The sequence below is a fragment of the Polyergus mexicanus genome, unplaced genomic scaffold, assembly GCF_030449975.1.
Source record: "Polyergus mexicanus isolate NDT 795.1 unplaced genomic scaffold, iyPolMexi1.0 SCAF_19, whole genome shotgun sequence".
NCBI classification, from domain to species: Eukaryota; Metazoa; Arthropoda; class Insecta; order Hymenoptera; family Formicidae; genus Polyergus; species Polyergus mexicanus.
In genome coordinates, this window is record NW_027223339.1 from 552,480 (window position 1) to 574,874 (window position 22,395).

A 22,395-nucleotide genomic window follows, 5' to 3' on the forward strand; every position below is an offset into this window, starting at 1 on the left:
GAAACTTATTGTTATGTTAATTATTTGATTTTGCAATTCTATCGTTTTACAGCACGAACTTAATTCAAATTATATGTAGATCGTCAAAAAATCACACAAATGATATAGTATCGCGAATAAAATATATTTGATACTATGTGTTGCTAAAGAAATAATTATTGTCCGTAAAAATCGCAACGAAACAATCATTTATAATTTGATTTCCTATTATTTTAATTCTTATTTGATATTGTCGCGATATATATACATATATACGTGAGACAAAAAGAATCATATATTGTATGTATTTTTTTCGGTTTTATACATATTTTATAAGCGTTCATGATGCAAGTTAAAAAAGGTCTATGCCTATTTTATTTGATTTTAAGCAATTTAATCGCTTTTACAAGCAATACAAAAGTAGTACATAAATATGTACTATGTACAGATAATGTACAAAATGATGTCCTTCTCACTAAAAAAACACCTCGAAAAACGAGAAAACCATAAATTAAGCTGTACATAATAAATTGTGTTTGCAACACAATTACATAACAATTTAACATCAATTCAATTAATAAAGCTACAGGATTATTGAGAGATACTCCCTGCATAATTAATCAAATATCTAGAAAATTACATAGAATTTCCTGCGCAATTTCGCGGATGGTTCCTCGTAGTTAAACGAGCGTAGGCAAGGGCCATGGACAGATATCGACGATTTTGGGAGAAGGGTTCGACCTATATAGCTTCACATTGTAATTAAGCCAGAGTCTATAGGTACAATCTATGTAAAGTGGGTTAGTAACATGCACGGTGGTCCACTACCGGTACCGTGGATTATTACGTACCGTTCCGATAGTATTGTATCCACGGCACGCGGAACGCTATGTTAGGCCAGCATCGTATCACAATGCTGATAGTGACCACTTGTTGTCCAGAACATCGTCCACAACGTTCCCCTCGTCTCGTTGCTACGACATTCTTGCGCGCAAAATATGTTTCCTTAAATTGCTTGCTTCATAATTATCTCTGTTGTTACTATAAATTATCATTAAAGTGCCAAAGTTTAAATATACATTTAAAAACTAGACGAATCACACAAAATGATAAAAATGAAAAGAAGAACATTGTCTAGCGTGTACTTTTTACAGATATTTAGAGGAATTTATAAAATTATATATGCGAGACGTTCTCTATTTCATTAAATGATGAAACTATTACGTGTTTAAATAATTTTATTCACGAATGACAAATTATTTATATACGATGCTACAAATACAATATCGAAAATCTTAATAATTGACGTTTAAATTTTTCGTAAATCAATTCGATTAAACCGCAAACGATCGCAAGTAATCAACTGGAATGAAACGTTAATTAAATCGCCGAGCCATATTGCCATTCGAATCTACTGATTAATCCGCGAATAAGGTTGTAAGTGCGAACGAGATTCCACGAATGAAACGGAATACACAGTAATCTACCGTAACGCGAGTATCCTGTGAGGAAATTCGGCGCAGGAATAGCGACAATTGAGTCATCCGGAAGTGCTGGAAATAAAGCTATTATATACGCGAGGCATGCCCATCATAGATCGATTCGCGGCGGAGTACTTGTAGATGTGGTCCATCCGTCAAATTAACGCGCTACAGGGTACTCCGAACCACCGTCAATCACGTCCGGGATTCCCCTTTACCGCAGTCTCCAACAATGCACGAACTTCGTCGGTCATTTCGTTATTATGAAGCTCTCCTGTTGTTGAACCCAATCCAAACAAATCAAATCAGATTAAGCACTAATTAAGCACTGTAACACCATCCTTCATTTATTCACAAAAGAAAAAATTTACGTACAAGTATGTGTTTCATTATTTTAACTAGCGATAAATAGCGTCAGTTTAAAAAACATCTTATCGCGTATTATGCTTTAATTATTTATAAACGGATAATTATAAAATATTTATTTATTACTTTTATAAAAGTACTCGCCCGTCGATAAAATTATTAGCATTCATCGTTATTATTTTATTAAATATCTAATATCAAAGCAATAAAAATGCCATGAAGCATTATAGGAAAACATTTCGATTGAGGTAGTGTAAGTGTATGAATAATTTGGGATGAATTATGGCGACGCGAACGGATTCATAATGGAAAAGAAACGAAGTACTCTAAATGTACCGCAGGCATACAAGAAGGGAATGCGGAGACGGGACTATGCGGAGTCTGCGCCGCGAATTCAATTTTCATTTACTTAAGAAAGACGACGTCTCTATCTTGTGCGTGAAGACGCATTCTCGCTCCGATGTCTCCGGTTATATTACATTTCCAAACGAGACGCTTCTCGCACAGCATTATCCGGTTGCCTGATGCCGGCAGCACCGCGACGTTGTGCCATGGGAGAAGAGCGAGCAGGAATGCATATATCTGGAGGCGAGCGGAACTCCACCCTCGTCCCGCTACGTGGAATTGCATTACCGGCAACCGACTTTCCACGATGGATAGGTAAGAGTATGTATATAAAATGCCGCCGGTCCAGAAATACACATCTTCGGTTTCTCGCGTGGAAATCGAAACGAATCGCGCGCAATCACGGGACGCACGTACGACACGAGAGATGCTACAGGATCGCGAGCTTGCCCGCATTCTGTCTCAAAATTCGAGATCTGACGAGAAATTTTAATTTCGCGAAATCTACCTGTATGGATGTATCGCGTTCTTTATATTTATAACCGTGATAATATCTTACGTTGTTACAGCATTTTAACGATGTAATATATATTATGATCTCGAAATTTTGCACACATTTTCTAAAACATGCTTATCATTTGATTTCATTCATCAAATTGAATAATCGATGCACTCAAATGTCACTATGTTAAAATAAAAAATTAATTATTTATTTTATAAAAAAAAAATGTCTATATGCTTTATTTTAAAATTTATTTCCTATATAAATCTTCTGGGCAAAGCAGTTTCTTTAATTTTAAATGTATTATACAGCAAAATCAAACAAATTAATGTTTGGATATTTAAATATCTTGCTCTATATGAAAGTTAATATTAAGTATTGTATCTTAAGATTTCATAAAGATTGTTACTAAAATCATCAAAGTTAGAACGTAAATATTTTTTATCATTAAAATTATAGGCAATTGTACATTCGTATTATCGATGCGGTAACATGACCTGATTGATCAAAACATTATAGAATTTAACGACGTGCAAGCAACTGAAGAGTCTGATATTGTAAGGGAATAGTATGATGGCAACTTTATATAACTCCGAGGACGGTTAATGAAGGAAATAGGAGGTGTAAAGTTTGACAAAGCTAACGATCGTTAAAGTTTGGGAGAGTTGAATGATGTTCAATGTGTAAAAGGAGAATATCGTACATATAAGAGAGAGAGAGAGAGAGAGAGAGAGAGGGGGGGGGGGGTAGGGAAGAGGAAGAGTTATGAGATATTATGAAAAAATAAAAAGAATACAAAAAATAATTTACAATAATAAAATCATACGGATGAACCGTTGTTTCGATACAATCGTACAATTTATATTCCAAATGTAATCGGATAGAAATGAATTTCGAGCAACAAATTTGGATTATTAAATTTTAATTATAAAAAATATTTTAATATTCTACGTACTCTATATTATAAATATTTAAAATGTCGAATTTAAAAAAATCAATATAAATTATTGTTAATCATAATGTTAATCATACAATAAAGACATATATATATTTAAATTGACATTCTAAGGAGATTCTAATCTTATTATTTAAAAAAATCAATTATATTTTCGCATACGCATACGTATACGGCATATAGCTAGCCGAATTATATCAATGCGGCTTTTGAGTAACGTTAATCTCAGACTAGGCTAACATAAACCGGCTTTAGTCGAGCATGATCGCCGAAAGGAGGATCTCTACTTGCTTGGTTTGCGAGCGTTTCAGTCCGTGTTGATTAACGTTGTCATCCGATGAGGCTTTCGACCTCGTGTGTCAGTTACATATACCGGAATCCCTTTCGCCACAACTGGATCGTACTTATCGCATTCAGCGCTTCGAGAGTATAACACCCTGGTTTATGTGCACATTTGGAAACTGGTAATATATCTCTCATTCTCGTATTTATATCTGTGCGTTAAACTTCGCGTGTTTAATCACACGTGTTTATATACTCATGCGAGTATGTTGTTTTATTATTATTTTAAAGTGCTGCTTACAGAAAAAAATATTTTTATCATATTTAAATAAATGAAATATGAAATAAAAATTTTATACGATCTTTCTTTCTCGCGTCGTTGCGAACGCCAAACTCCTGATTGGCATTTCGACACGATTTCAAGAATTCTATAAATTTGTCGAAGAAACCTTAAATTGTCTGTAAATTATTAAAGAAATTCTAAGTGAGAGTAATCGCCCTCCGTGTTTGGTCGCTCCAATTTCTCATCTATATTCATACGATTCGTTATCGGTAAAATTGGTGTCCACGATGTTGGCCCCATTCACGATCAACCGATAATCGTCCCTCTCCTGAGAAAATAGGACGGCGACCTCGTATCTATCGGATACGAAGCTGCCAACAGATATTCTATCGTACTTATACGCGTTTTGCTCCGCGATATGCGCTAAGCGACGCCGATAATCTATACGAGACGACGTCTCTTGTGTGTCTCCGTCGAGAGCGTCTGCGCCGCAATTCCGCAAACTCATTTACGATCCTACCGCGTAAATACTATCGCGTTCGATGTGCATAATAAACCTGCAACATTGCTAGTCCCGTGCGTAATTGAAAACAAACATGCGGAAGATTTAAAGAACGAAAGGTACCATCGGAGTATGATCGGTTAAATTTAATAACGATCTCAAAATATTTCTTTTACTTTTATACCTATATTTACATAAATTTTTTATATATCAAAATTTTTATTTTGTCAAATTTAATTAGATTGCTATCGTATTAAGATATATAAATATATATGTATATGTGTGTGTGTGTGTGTGTGTGTATGATTTCCGTTTCATTACTTAACAAAATACCTTGTATTAAGACATATTTATGCTAATCGCAGTTTGCGATGATATTTTAACCCCTTACATACACTGGCGATTATACGTACTTGGGTACATCTTATTGCTAGCTGTTACGAACCACGTCGACGTCGTAATTTTAGTGACGTAACGCAAACCTATGTACGATTTTGCGACATGGGGACTATTACTGGGCGTGTCTAACGATCGTGTACAATACTACAACGAGAGTCATGCGATTGGGAGAACAAGTCTATATAATTAAATCGAGGGAAATTGTGCAGAAACTTTACAAGGCATTTACCGCTGAATTCATCCTGATATACTAGACCACTGCTATAAATGTCTTTGGTTACTGCTCGCAAGATATTCTATGGCGATTAGCAGAGGCGGATAGTGACTTTCTGCGGCCTTAATAAGTAATAAGCTAATATTTCTCGACGGCGCATAACAAGATTACAATCAAGCAGGACATTAAGGAAATGTATCCCTTTTTCTCCCTATCCTTTCTATTCTTTCTAAATTTTATACAAGGAATGCGGCCAAATTGCCATTGGCAATGTTCCCCAATTTTTCTTTAACCGATTTTCCAATTACTTTTGTGATAAAATCAAAGATAATTACGAGCAGATCACAAATAAATAAATTTCAGCGAGTATAGCCTTTTATTATCTCAAAGAAAATCAACTCCAAAGATTTCAAGTTATATAGCCACAACCACGATTTTGTTACGATAGTTTATATGATGCAACTAGTGATATGAAGGTAATAAAAATAAAAATATTTTATATCTATAAATTACTTTTAATTTTTTATCGTTTATTGTGGCGCCGTATGTTAACTTTGAAATTTTTGAAACGGTAAAAAATTATACTCTAAAACATATACAATATATTCATTGTAATTAATACTACTCGTAATTAACTTTAATTTTATCACAAAATTAATTGGGATGTCGCTAAAAACATGTTGGCTGCTCTCTTTTTTTATATACACTATATATAAGACCTATTAAAACACACGTACACATACATACATATATTATCGCAATCTGTCACGCACATCTTAGAAGAAATGAAATAGCGTGAAGAGTATTTCGTTCCTATCGATATCAGTCGTTCGTTGCGAAAGACGGTTTATTTAGTTTCCTCGATTCTCATATTCCGCGATTGAAGAAATTTCATCAAGCAATCGTAAGAAAGTTCGAGATGTCGTACGCGTTGGCTGAGTGTTAAACTCGTTCCGCGTGGATAAGTATTTACAACTTTGCGAGTATAGAATCGTTATGTGATCCGTTCACGACGGGATTCACGGGCGACTTTCGATATGTCGCACGATCGCGGATCAAATCGGGAAACGCGAGCAGGATACCGCGGTAATGGAAATTTCACTTCCCAAAATTTGCCTCGTTTCATTCGACCATCCGTACGACCTTCCGTGCTGGCTGCCACGAATCTACATGGAAACGATTGACGCGTAACTGCAATGTGGAAAGATAAATCGCGGCAAACCCTCCCATTTTTTTCCCCTTAATTCTCTCGATCTTTTTGAGGGTCGAACGGATCTTGGAGCTTTACATAATTCTCTTATCGCACACATACAACTTCAGAAATATTGTCTTCAAAGTATATTATTTTATTTTATTGTATATATTTTTTTAAACTGATAAGAGAGATTACGTCACGCGCAGCAAATTATACGAAGGAAAAGGATAATATTATTTTGTTATTATTGTACATGAAACCAACATTTAAAGATTTATATAATACACGAAAATTACTTTCTTTTATTTTAATATTACTAGAATATTACAAAGCGCGCGTTACGCGCACACGATTTATTTCCTTCTACAATGTAATATAATTCGAGATAAAATCTATATAATTATAATATATATATATATATATATATATATATATATATATATATGTGTGTGTGTGTGTGCTCGTTGTTCACTGCTCACATTTTCCGATACTTGTCGCGATCGCGTTTAAAAAAGAGAAAATTTAACGGAGCGTCTCGCACATTACTACATTACTGTTCAATCGTCGCCGTACAAATGATAACAAGGCATGTCAAAGCGTATCGTGTAAACAATAGAGAGCTATAAGCCGCCAAGGCCGAATATCAATATATTAATAACAAATAAAGAAGAAAAAATTCTCTCAATATAAAATAATAATTATTAAATAACATATTTATAAGTAACAATCGAGATAATAATAAATTTTTGTGTTTTTTTTTTTTTTTACCAATACATGTACATTATTATACACATTTGGAAAACCATCTTCTTCAAAACTATCAAACTGCCAAACAGCCGCCAACTACGAAGCATGCGATATAATGATCAGCAAATTTTTTGAAACATAAAATCTCCTTAACGCAGCAGAAAGAAAGAGTACGATTATAAAAAAATTTATATAAATTTATTTAAGTTATAAATAAATTTATATAAATTTTTTTATAATCGTACTCTTTTTTTTCTGCTTCGTTAAGGAGATTTTATGTTTCAAAAAATTATTTCTTGACTATTATAACATTGAATTGTCAAGCTGTATCGTTGTCGAACTGAATCAAAATGTGCAATTTCCGCACGAAAGAAGCAATCGGTACCGCGAGAAAGAGGCATTAATACAGTTCGAGACTTTCGAATATTGACTTATTAACACGCTTTCTTTAAAAGTGGATATAAAATAGATGGATATTTTTTCTCACAGCATATATCTCGAAACGTTCCAATTATATACGCAGCGATTTCTGCGCGGCAATAACGCGCGTTAAGACCGATCAAATACACATGCAGATGCCTTCTCGGTTCGTTCGCCGCTTCCGGCGGAACCACCAATGCGGAAATGAGCCGCGGGATTTTGCATCGCCTATCTATGTGTCGCGTAATCGGAAACAGAGCGCGGTCGCGCGGCCGCGTGGAAGGGAGAATCCGGGAATTCGCGATGCGGCGGTGAGTGCAACGAATAAACGCGTATGCAAAGCAGCCGACGGTCCGCGGGGGTTGAAGCTTAATGAAAAATCGATGCGCCCTGTTCTCTCCGTGCGCCGGAACGGGCGCGGAACGGGCGCGGAACGAGCGCGGACGCGAGACCAACCTCTATATGCAAGTGTTCGCGACCCGGGCCGGTCAGAGTGGATGGCCCTTCGCGCGGATAAAAATTCGGCGACTATGCAAATTCCACGGCGTTGAAATCCCGCCAGAGGGATTAACAAGGGATAGGGAAGAAGAGAGTTCGTGGCACGAAACCCGCCTTTATATGCCGCTTCGTCGTAGCTGCGGTCGTACTCGCTTCAGCAGAATGTTGGAAAAGCGTTCCTGAATTCAGTGACTCATTGGGTCATCGCTTCTAATGAGAGCGTTAAACCGCAGAAAATAAGAATTACCACGGGTTATTAAGCTCCTCGGTGCTGCGAACGCTTTTAAAGCTCGTTTATTTCGAGCTTTATCGTCTTCGATTATATAATTGCTTTCCAACAACGACACAGTGCGACACAGAGTATCATTTTATCTTTGTTATTCACTGGTATTGAAAGAAGATGGAATGATACTCTGTGTCGTACTGTGTCGTTGCTGGAAAGCACCCAATGTTAATAGTGTACAAAAGAAACATAGATTTAAATCAATATAAAATAATATCAAATAAAATCAAATAAATTGATATAAAGTTTTAAATGACAGAATGATAACACTTTGAAAACAATAATATAAAAAATATATATATATATATATATATATATATATATATATATATATATGTGTGTGTCAATGCAACATATCAATTTTTGATAACTTTTTGCAAAAAAAAAAAATTATGAATATTATTTGTTACATTTGTTTTAAAATAAAAAATTTATAATATAAATAATTATAATATAAATAAATATAATCGACTGCTGCGAATGAGTAGTTATACATTATTTATCGATAGAAATAATGCAATATAAAATCGATTATTATAAAATAAGTATGTTATAAATTACTTATCACCAAGAGAAACTCTTAAGAATGGGAAAGAGGTTCTCTCTACTGTCACTTGATCGAGCAACGCTACACGTAATCAAAACGTCGATAATCTGTCGAGAATCAATTTAAATTTTCCAGCGAATAATTCTCGATTTTTTTTTTATGAAGACCTCAGAGACGCTACCGGAAGAAGAAGAAGGGTGCATAACTTTCGCAGAAAGTTCACGGCACAATTCTTCGAATACGTTCATCTGCATACCAAAATACATGGCTATTTAACTTAAATTGAAATTGTAGATCGCGATGGAGTTCATAAAAATAAGGGAATTTTTTCAGAAAATATCCTTATAAATTTATTCCTATCGTTCTAATACTTACTAGAATAATCATGGACAATTCCTTTTTCTTAGAATGTAATTTAATATGATTAATTTTCATATCTTTCACTATTCATGAAATTACAAGGGATAAGCTCGTATCTTATGCTTGAGTTTTTATGCGATGAGCATAATTAATTTCATGCAATTCAATTAGACACAGTGGTGAAGATTTTTATCTTTAAAATAGTAGAAAGAGAGTTTCACCGCGATCGGTTTTTGCCCCACAGCACAGGAAGAATAATAAATTATATTTGTATAAGAGTGTTGAAAAGAAGACGCGATGGAAGGGATGTTAATCGGATTGTTAGGAGGAACAGAAAGTCTTACAATATAACTTCGCGAATGAATATTTGCGACAAGCGGTTAACGAGACAAGTCGACGCTCATTAATAAACATCCCTCGACGTCGTCGCGTCATTTTCTTATAAATGAAGTACTATTTGTTGCGCAGCGCATAATAGTCGGAAATGAATTGCGTTCTTCGTTGTATCCTGGTAATAAACGTCACCGAAATAGACGAACATTCATAGCAAAAAGATGTAATTTAGCCGTACCGTAGAATATCAACGTCTCGTATTACGCATTCAGAGTGTATATTAACAGATTTAACGCAGTTATGCATGTAATGTCAATATTAGATACAACATAAATTATCAACAATAACATATACATAATTATCTTTTTGTTCAAAAAGAATTTTCTCAGTTTGCTTATTAAATTTAGATCTCGAAATATTATTTGTAAAAATTTTCATTTTTGCGAATTCTTTTTTATATCATTATATTTTTATATTATCGTTTTTAAAGTGTTATCATTCTTTCATCTAAAACTTTATATCAATTTTATTTGATATTATTTCATATCGATTTAAATCTATGTTTCTTTTGCACACTATTGTATACAATCAAAAATATATTTTTATACAGAATTTTTTAAATATTTAAAACCTATAAAATTTTTTAAAACTATATTACTGTTTTTATCAAATAATTGTTATAAGTAAAAGATTTTATACGCTATTTTTAAAGCCATTGCTATTTTACATAAAACTATATATATATATATTTTTTTTTTTTTGGCGGAAGAGTAAATGTTCCTGTATGCGAGAGTGTTCGACACTATAGGTATTTTTCAGACCGCCCTTTATTGAACATTATTCGCGGCTACTACCTAGCGGAGAAAAATAAAAAATTCCCGGTTTGTCGAGAATTCGCGAGGAGATAGCGGGAGTTAATAGAATTCCTGTAATGCCGAGGATGATGCAGTCCTATGTAATCCCGCGATGTGTCATCCTGTCGAACATTTCACATCCTTCGACAAAACGCTTCGTCGACCGATATTCCAATAGCGGTACTTCAATTTGTGATCTGTTATTACCTATTAATAAAACGACGTAAACGTTCCTTTATCGGTTCCACTCCACAAAACTATTAACCAATCGATTAATCTATAAAGTATTTTTTTTACAAGTTTTTTTAGTTTAGTTTTACAAGTCTAGCTTTGTAAGAATAAACAGATTATGAATTTAACGAAAAATAGAGATGAGATAAAGAATAAATAAACAGATTATGATTTTATGCATTATTATCTATTAAAATATGTTCTTATTCCCAATATAACTAGAAACACTGAAACATAAATAATTTCTTGGGAAATAAGTCTTGCGACATATTAAAAGTTTTATAATAAATGATTAACTCTTCTTTGATTTTACACATTTTATTAAAAATATTTTCAATATGCTTATATATAACAACTGATACTTATTATATTATATAATGCAATCATAAAAGTTTAAATAAGTTATTACTATTGTTTAATCAAGAATGTTTGTATAATATTTAGCATCTGAACTAATGTAAAAATAAGAAGAAAACAGTACATGTAATTTGTTTGCAAAATTTGATAGAGAATTTACGTTGCCCACGCGTGAAACTCGAAATTGCTATTTCCACTTTAAAAGAGTTTAATAGTTTAGGGCGGGTCAAGAGAGAGTTGAAATCGAACCTGAAATATCGGTGGTTCGTATGACCAACGATATTCGAGCACACTTGTTTATTGATACTCTTGGATATTTCTCCTGTGACACTCGTAGATAAATGAAGCACGTATAGTTTCACTGAATACACAACTGAAAACAATACGAGGTATTTTATGCTGAAGGGCTAGTTGACGAAACCGAATCTTGAATGATATAGTTGTATCAGTTTTCAACATTTAGTAATAATTCTTCCGTGCAATGTGCAATTTATACATGAACTTAAGAATGAAAAATTAATTAAATTAATAATCTTGAATAATGACATTTTAAAATTATCTGTTTTGAATGAAAATTTTGTTTTAAAAGAATCCATCTGTATAATAAAATATATTTTATTAACAAAATCTTATGCGAGAATAGAGAAAAAATTAATAATGTATTTTTATAAAAAAAACTTTTGCGATTTTTTTACATGTAAAACCATATAAAATTATGTAATTCACATAAGCTAAGATTTTTTATGCAGCTACATACATTATGTACCTCGCGTGCGCCATTCGACGAAGGCAACACGCCGCGATGGAACTTGGTTGTCGCGCGCTCGTCAGCAAAAGCAACGAAAGAATATATGTATATATTTAATTGTATATATATAAACTAAACCATTTAACGCGCAATGAAAAATTTAATTACACAATAGCAAACTACAATATAAATTAATCAAAGTTGCAATGAATATGTCTGAAACAATGATTATTCGCGCGTTATTACTTTTCCATACAATTTCCTTCGCTTCAAATCTCCAAAGCGCGAACTATGACGGAGAATAATAGGATAATTATGGTGTTTTTATTCGCACTACTGTTCTCGAGTCTATTTGAGGAAAGGATGAGAAATGGGAGAGCTCGAGCGAGAACGAGAAAGAGAGAGGAGGAGAAATGGTCATTTGAGCCCGAGATGATTTCCGCGGCGGCGCGTCGCTAATTTTATTAAAAGTAGTAAAACGCAGGGCACGAAATTATAGCTTCGAAACTCGCTTCCTTAATTGAGGAAAAAGTTTAGATCGCACCGCAACGGGTTCCATAAAACGGGGCGACGCCACCCGTAGCCGGAGCCAGCCGGTGCGATCGATTCGCCATACCGACGAAACTTTCGTCTATCAGCCAAAAGTAATGGTTTCGTTGAGCGGTTGAGCCTGCCTTTCTCTCTCTCTCTCTCTCTTGTTGTACTTTGCGAAAATTCAAAATTAACCGAGGCAAAATGAGATACCGAACTTGCACACGCGCGTTCCCCTGTTTTGACTTACCTGCAGTGTTTGCCTTGCAGTTGGTTGATTTATTGTAGATACGAGGTAGTTAAAACGGAACAAATTGATTTTACTATCGATTTTCCAAACAAATTATTCAAACACAAAGACAATGTTTAAAAGGGGATTTAAAGGCCACAATATTTATCTTAAATGTCATTTAGTAAAAGTTGCAATAAACTTTATGTTTTCAATGGCTTCATATTTTTCGTTTTTTTAATAAAAACGTAATTTGGTCAAAAGGCATTTATATAATTTTCTTTCGCGATGTGAATATTCCAAGAACGGCATTAATAATCCTACGGCTTATATTATATTAAAATGGTTGGTGTGACAATTATCTATTATTCCTCGTAAATTATTACGAGGATTTCAGCTCAAACGATCGACGGCTTCATTTACATCGGATAATTAATTCCGCAAAATTTAAGGCGGCACCCCAAATCTACTTATACAAGCAATTAAGAAGCGTATCGAAGTGCGTACACAATTAGGAGGAGTACGAAAATCTTCTACTGATATAATGCGATATAACGCGAATAACATTCTTCATAGAACTCTTGAGTGCTTTCATATGATTATCTTAGACTGTAGTTTGGCATCTCGAGACTTAGGTGGATTCTCATAAGCGGCTTTAGGGAAATCCCTCTCGCCACTGTGTCGCAAATTTAGCCTCCGTTACGATTAATTTTTCATCGCTTATTAAACGCTTACATATAATACAACAGACATATAGAAGATTATATTCCCCCAATGCCTTGTGCTTCTCTATCTGATAAAGAATTCTAAATCCTTTATTCCTTATAAAAGCAAATCCTTCGTTTTAACGTCGCTTTTTTGATCGTTAAAAATACAATGTGTACGATTGTAAAAATAAAATAAAAGAGTATATAAAATAAAAAACTTTTACAAGATATTATCGGCTTACTTTCCATCCAGTCAGTTCATGAACTAAATTTAATAATTTTCACATCGATTTCTCGTCAATAAAAACAGTTCTCTTGCGCGATGATTTAATATTAAATTTCTTTATAATTAAATTTTGAATTAAAAATGTTTTGAAATAAATTTTTTTTTTATATTAAATAAAGTATTGTATATACGTTTTTGTTTTCCTTGTTTATTTTGTTGATATATTAATCGACAACAACTATGGTAATTCGTAAAAATTTCTGCATTTCCAATAATATTATATTTCCAATTATATATAACTTGAAAAATACATTACTAGAAATGTATGTTTAACATATTGTATATTTCTATTGTGACAAAACGCAAAGTGCGCAATATCTATAATTAGTTTCTTTTAATGCAATTAAGATAATATTATAAAAAATTACATATGTGTGTGTGTTATTAATGCAAAATATAATGTTGTTATACTGGTATATAATATTAGATTTCCTACAAAAACGTTTGTAATACTAGATCAAGCGAATCATTCTGTACCGCAAATGCGGAAGCACACTCGACTTTTCTCAGTTATATTGTACCAGCGAGGGCCATATCTGAGAATTTCAAGTAGATTTACTAAATAGCGAGGATCTTCTTCTTAACGAACTTCGCCGGCTCGTATATTTATTTTAATTTTAAGGACGACAAAACGGCGCGTACTTTATAGGGGAGAAAAATAGCGGAAGTTGCCGAAAGAATAGTAAGCCATTCTGAGACTTACGTGAGAGACGAGAGGAACGAGAAGAAACTACATTAAGTAACGAGCCAGAATAAAACAAAGTGCATTCAACGTCGCAAGGGTCATCGTGGTCTTTATTTAATCATTCCGTCTGAATAGAATTATTTTCGTTGATCAAACAACTTCATAAAACAGGAACACAGGATCGTGATTTTTTTATGTTCTTGCTTATATTAGATTTTGTGTATGATATATGTTTTAAGCAAATTTTTATGCGGTTGTGTTGGGTTGTTGTTATAAGATAAAAGTATCATACTAATGTCTTGTCTGTCACATACAACTTTTGTATATTAAATTTTGGTGATAAAAAGATTTCTTTCTTTTAAATAATATATATCTTAAATTAGAAAACGAAATACGCGCGAGATGTTAGCTTCTCGTGCAGTTTAATTAACAAAAAATTATTTGAATCTTTAATATCTCGTAATTTAAAGTAAAATATCAATAAAATTTATTAAATAATTTAAATCTTATTACAAAATTACTTTACAAGTTACCATTTTCACAAAATACCTTTTCTATTGTTTATTTTCGTGTATTTTTTGGGTCTTGCGAAATGGGAACGTTTAATTGTACGTGTATAAGCTTGCATAAAACATCCGATTTATTCCATCGAAAGAGAAACAGAGAAAGAAAAAGAGAAAGAGAGAAGAGAGAGAGAGAGAGAGAGAGAGTTCTGCAAACAGAAAAGTGTCCAATTCTGAAAGGAACGGCGGAAATTGCGGTGACCCGAAAGTATTCATAACGTTTGCCTGGCTTTTTGTACGAATTGCATACCGCTATACGCGCATTTTATTGGACGCATTATGATTTATGTATTAGTTATGTATTATCTTTCCCGCTCTGCTTTTAAAATTTTGGTATTATAAAATATTTATTAGTCTCATCTTTTTTTCTCTGTCAAGTATAAGATTATACAAAATAAAAAAAATTTCTTTTAGTAAGAAATTAATATTGTTTCTAACATATATTACACGCATAATTAATCTTTCTTCGTGGTTAATAAAAGGCATCTTTCTCAATAATTTGCAAATGTTCCCTTATTAATTATTAGCATTATAATACACATCATTTTTCCAACAAAGATTAACCGTATTAAATTCTTTGTTTATTTAGCATCCAGTTCTTTTACTACTTCGACAAAATGGTGTAACGTGGTATGGTTGATATCCTAAAATTAAAATGAGTATCGTAATTTTAAAAAACACTAATGAGGAAAGAAGATGAAAATCTCCGCAGTGCATATAATGCAATCTTCGAGAAAAAAGAAAAGAGAAGCTAATTATTTTGCGAATTACACGGACGACGAAGAACATTTGCGAGCGCACCGCGGTTGTGGAAGTGCCGTTGTTGTAATTGAAAAACTCAAAACCATAATTACGACGGCGCCGTTTTCGAGTTAGGTTGCGCCCTTATGTGCGCCTTGTAATTGCATGAAAAGCTAACGCGCTCCCGCTACGGTCCACGAGAACAGTTCCTCGCCAACATTTCGCAGATTCGCCGAGAGGAAGAGAGAATGAGCCAACATTCTGAGCTGGTTCAGTCCTAACAAGACACGCTACGTGTGTGCCGATTAAATTGGCTGCGACGTTTGCACGACGCGACGTTTAATACTTAGAAGGTTCATTGTAGATACGCGTGAACCTGATATATCTCTTGTAAGTCGTTACAAGTTATCGTGCTTCGGAGTAAATAATTGTAGCATCGTACGTAATATGAACGTTATTTTAATTATAAAAGCTTTAAGATTTTAATGTTTTCTTTTTTTTTTAAATCAATTTTTAATATATAATATTTAATAATTTTTATTTTTTATTTTTGACTTTCCATTCTTCTAACGTACGTGAAATGGCTGTTCAAGAAAAACAAAAAGCGTTTTGTCAACGCGAGAAGCGATTACATTATTCATGACTACCATTATCGAGCAACTTCGCGATTTTATCTCTTTCTTTGCTCTGTGTCCCTTGTCAATCTTTTTCCCCCGCTGACAATCTCTCGCTACCATTCGTCATTGTGTATCTCTTACAAGTTTTTTTGTAAAATCGTACGTCAGTTTTCTCGCAAAAAATCTAGTCTTTATATAAAATGTCAGAAAGTTTAAATTTTTTGTAAAACAGCTGGTGAATTGAGCGTTGATAGTGAATTTGAGATATATCTAACATCCATTCGCGTACGGGAACGTGATCGAAAATCGCATCGCGATTTCGGAAGACAACATGTCGTTACGTTCAAACCGCATTGAGAGCACAGTTTGCACTTGTATTGTTTGCGCGCTTGCTAATGAGCGAGCGACATATGCCACCTGATTATCGTGTGTAATTACTCACGAGATTGGTCGCGCTTAATCGTCACCCCCAAATCGTCGATCTATTTATGAAGGTTAGTATAAGCTATCTATAACTATCGGCCAATGCGCATTAGAAAATTAGCGTTAATAAATTAAAGGGTCTCGATGATAGGCGCAACATATATTTGCTTTAATATTTTTAAAATCCTAGAGCATCAAAAGAGAAAAGAGATATATATATATATATATATATATATATATATATATAGAGAGAGAAATGTTATTCGGATATTTTTACTATATCATCTTAAAAATCTTTCTCGGTTCTTTTTATGATACAGTCAAAGACGAGAATTTTTTGATAAAAATTTCGATAGGATATAAATCTACATGCTAAATTTATAACTATAAATATACACAATATATTAAATTAAAAGTGCATTATAATTCAAATCTCTCTCACATATTCAAATTTTTTTACAAATATTAAATTATCATATTTTATATATATTATATATTATCACATATTTTTTAATATATAAAAATATAATAAAATGTAATATACATATAATAATGGAAACATATTATTGGTTTTATATCGTTCTTAATGAACTCTTAACAGAAGCGTAAGGTAACCGACAATGCGAGATATATATTTGCTCCATTTCATTATGTTAAAAGACACTATTGCTAAAAAGATTACGCGTTTAATAGATACTTCATCAATTATATTAATATCTGAAAAAATTCGGTAAGCTCTTATTGTCATGAAAGATATCGACAAGCTTTTTAATTTGCGAAATTCTAGGTTCTAAAACAATTTATTTTAGATTAAATGTCTTATATCTTTTATAAAATTATATTGCCTTTACATATGCATAAATTTTAATGTAAAATATCCATATAAAAACATGATAAAGAATCGTTATTTCAAATAAGATTTAATTAATTAACGCTGTTATGTGTCTTTAATAAACGTAAAAAGTAATACAATATTGATGGAAACGATGTATCTACTTATTATTTAATTTATATTTTTTCAACATATTTTTTCTTTAATATTATATTACTGTACTATTCATATATACTCTTATATTTTTCCTTCATATTATATTTCAATTTATTCTTTAAATTATATTTCGATTTTAAACCTCTATTGTGATATTGTCATAATATAGAAATTAACAAACAATACATTATAATTTATATATATATATATATATGTGTGTGTGTGTGTGTGTGTGATAGTAGCAGTGAGATAACAGAATGTGCTATATCCTGTCTTCCGTTTTTAATAATAGATCATTTTTATCATTAAAGTTTATTTTGAAGTAGCGTGCGTGCACGTTACTTCTTGGGTTCACAATCTCTATATTATATATTCATTAACAGAATTATTATGTTTATGTATTCAGAATTTTTCCATGAAAAAAGCTGCTTTGTTTATGAAGTTCTCTTATTTTTAATATAAAATTAAATGCAAATTAGCGTGTTTCAATGTATATTGAAATAGCGGAGAGTTAATGACGCGCGTGTATCTCTTGATACTTGCCGATATTCTTTCAGACGGTAACAAGGCTATTCAGAATAGTTTCAGAAGAAAGGGGGAGAAAGAGAGAAACGCGTCGGTTGTTTCCCACGTGCCAATAGGTTCTCAAAAGTTTGCGCAACAATGTGAAAGAAAAAAACCTTAAAAGTTACGGGAAAATTAGAGCGGATCGCTTCATCTCGGCGTCGCGCAACTTGCGGCCGCTCTCACGATCCCGACGCGGAACTTTACGTTTCCTCCTGGTAGTTTTTGGGAAATTGGCTTAGCGAAAGTGAAACGAGCGAGACAACGCCACCGCTTGCGCGGCGAGTTACTTCACCCCCCCCCACCCCCCCCCGTAAGGGTAGTTACGGAAACCTCCCTCGGACACGCTCGCCAAGCACCATCGTCGTAAGCGTAAAATATTACAGAACGTCCCTTATACTTTCGCAAGGGTATTTCGGTATATTCTCATTTCTGCACTCTGGCGCCGAGGGATGTCCAGTTTTGCAAGAGAGAGAGAGAGATTTTTTTCGTACACGCGAGTTATAATATAATCGATAAGTAATGTATTTGAGTTACAGTAGAGATATATGTACGCGGACTTTTAAATTTCGTTGGATAATTTTAGTTTAATCAATAGGAAATCATTTGTCAACAAGAAATTGTTCACAGCAAATCATAAATTTTTTTATTTTCCTAGAAGAATTAATCCATGTAACTTCCATATTAATAAGTAATAATTATTTTATAAATAAATTTTAAATGGTGGTTGTTAAAAATTATTAAATTATTTCATTTTTTAAATTTATTAAATTTTACTAAATATACTTTACATAAACTTAAATTAGAGAGAAATAAGATTCTACGATATGTATTATGTTTTCAATTTTGTGAAAAAATTCTAGACCTTTTTATTTTTAAAGAAATGTCATCTCCGATCGATTCTACTTCGCGAAATATCGCTTCTACCACAAAAATATATTGAAAGAATCGAGAAAATCTCCTCGGTACTTTACAAAGATTATCGCGCGATAATATTCGCGTAAGTGCTCCGGATCTCCAATGTTTTGAATAATATTCTTCGCGCAATGCATACAGAGCGAGATCTCGACAATCGTCCTTGGTGGAACCGCTATCGCACATTTTTTTCAACGAGGCGCAGTAGAACGACACGCATAATCGAATGCGCGAATCCTCGTTAACTTCCGCTCCAACTCGCGTTTCGCGTCGGAGAACAACGGGCTGTATCACCGAAAATTCCGAGACAGCCGAGAGCTAAATCGTAAAACTCTATTACCAACAACCGGGTTGGCGAAGGTACGAAGCGAACAAAGGCCTCCGCATTCGCCGATGTTTTTCCGTCGCATCGTAAAAAGACGGCGTGGCGAGACCGTCCAAACGACCATCCGCTCTTTCTGTTTGTCGAACGAGGAGGTTCATCGCCCCGAGGGCGAACAGAATCTAGACGACGAGAAGAACACAAGACCTGAAGTGAATTTTCAACATTTAATTTATCTCGCTATTGCGGCTGACGTCGCAGACAACTGTTTATCAGTACTACTTCTCTCGTCCACTTTCTTTATCTCGAACGACTGTGAAATAATTGCACCGCTAATAAAAATATACCGTCGGTCTCAATAAATATGTCGTAAATATTTATATTAATAGTGTAACAAATTCCTTATAAATATATTAAATATATATTCTCGCTCTATATATATTGTAGGTTTAACTTCTGTATATAATGCCTCTATATTTATCGTTCATAAAATCATATATATATATATATATATATATTCCTTACTATTAATATTGTACAGTTTAAATTAAATTACATAGATTATAGATATAGATTTTGAAATTGAAATATGAGATCACTTAATTAATTTATTTGTTTTTTATCTAAAGCAATAACCTCTATTTTATGCATATATAATATTCAAATTATTTAAATTATAATTAGATCGATTGTATTTTTTATCCGAATTTTCAAATTATTCAGATTCGCGACTTGCGATGATATCTAAATATTCAAGTATTAAATTACATCCGCGGAGTTCGCGATATGCATTGTAGTTGCAGTGGATATTAGTATTCATAAAACTTGTGAATCATGTGTAATTCGCATTATATTCCCGTTACACGTCATTTTACTAATAGCAAGCTTGGATCTCGTGTAATTTCCTATGATGGAGTAGTATACGTCATGGTTAACGGAGGTTTAGTTTCGTTTTCGATGCGCGAATGCGCTCATTGCTCTGCACCGTGCCGTTTCGTCGTTCGAGTTACAGGAGAAGATAAATTTTTCGAATCACCCATAGCGGCGAGTTCGAGCGTCGCGAAATGTGCAACGCGATTGCCAGCCCGACCGTTTGTAGCGATCACCGTGTGTGTCCCAAGGAGATTTGTTAACTTCCAGCAAACAGAAGTTTATCAATAAAATTGCTTTCACAGTGTAATACAGCTCTGGAGTTTCGCCAAATTCGGCCATCCAACTCCCGCGCGATGTTTCGCAACGACTCACACGCTCGCATACTCGCCGCGACATGACCGATGCGCCTGTATACGACTCTGGTGCATATTTAGAATGCGCCGTTCTCTCTTTAATCATTTAGTAACTCGACATGGTAATTATGTTGGTCCTGGTTAATACCATGCGCAAATATTCGCCAAGTTTATTTTATGCTGGAAATTATCAATTTCCGGCTGTATACATAGTTAAACGTGTGTGTAACCGCAGTCTTATATTTTACACATTGTGCGGATGGAGCTATTTTCATATTGAGTTCTCCGTGAGTGTCGGAAACTTGTAATACATTTTCTGGTTTACAAGGGAGCAACTTTTTATACACGTATTGTAATTTTTTTCCAATAAAATAAGAAAGAGATAAAGAAATATATAAAAAGAGAATAATAATAATATAAAATAACGTAGAACGAAAAAAATTTATTTAAGAAAAAATAGCAGAGAATACTCACAGAATGTTCCTCTAAATTTTTAGTTCTTTTAGTGTTTGTATTTAATAATTTTGTCATCGTGAAAAGAAACACCTATTACATAATATCGTAATAAAGACCAAAATATTTGCAATATATCATTACTTCGCAGCGAATATTACTTTTAAGTAATGGACAAAATAACTATAAAATATTCCATTTTATAAAATATTGAATTCGCAGTTAAAATAATCGCATAAATCGTAGATCGACAAATCCTATTATGAAATGCAGAAGATATTCCAATGAAATTATCCTACAAAATTATGAATTTATACATTTTCTTATTACGAATAATACAATACGAGATAGAAGCATAATAGTCTTGAAAGAAGTATAATAATCTTAAGAAAATATACTATAATGCAAAACATATATACCTAAACGTTGGTACGTGATATTTTAAAATTACGGAGTAAAATATATACAGACACTATGAAATACGTTCAACGTAATAAATGTAGTTTTAAATTGCTTATCGGACAATAATAGACATCTTGAGAAGGTAAATATCAAGGAAAAAAGACCCACAAAAATATAACTAATTTTCTTAGTTATTTCTAAAAATCTAAGTAGATCTTTCCGCAATAGGAGTAATTAATCTTAGATTTATGCCAATTATTCCAATTGTAATTGCAATCGTTACGTGATATTCATTAATGCTAACAAAAGTAATATTTATATCTTCGATAATAACAATAATTTTGTCTTTTATGTCAAAAATAATATCTTTACTAAATATAAATTATATAGCAAAATAATCTCTATTTAAAAAAAATATTTTACTATTAAGAAGATAAATCTATATACATATATATTGTTTACTCTTATTATAGTCACTTTTAATATAAGTTTCTTAATATAAGTGCCTCCAACATTAATGTGTATGTCATATTGATTTTCACAGCCGGATATTTTTATTTATTGACAAAGTTGAAAATGATAGTCATCTACTATTTTAATTTTGTATAAAATTTATGTTTATCATTGTTTTAAAATATTTTAATGTTTATTAAGGTATAATAAATTAAGATATCAATAATTTGATAATTTTGATTCACGTGGGGAACAAGAAATAATAATTATTTTGTTCTTATAATTTAAAAATATATTTACATATAACAGTGTAAGATTTATATATACGTCTTGTGTGTAAAAAAGTTTATCACGATCTTTAAGAAAGCATTAAATATATATTTTAAATGTAATCATTAAAAAAAAAGTA

General features: G+C 32.8%; 1 protein-coding gene across 3 annotated transcripts in view; it reads right to left on the bottom strand.

The window, feature by feature from the left end:
* The window catches only part of Kair1d (Kainate-type ionotropic glutamate receptor subunit 1D), a 230,611-nt gene that overhangs the window by 99,414 nt on the left and 108,802 nt on the right, over positions 1–22,395 (bottom strand). The gene's annotated exons all lie outside the window — the stretch shown is intronic.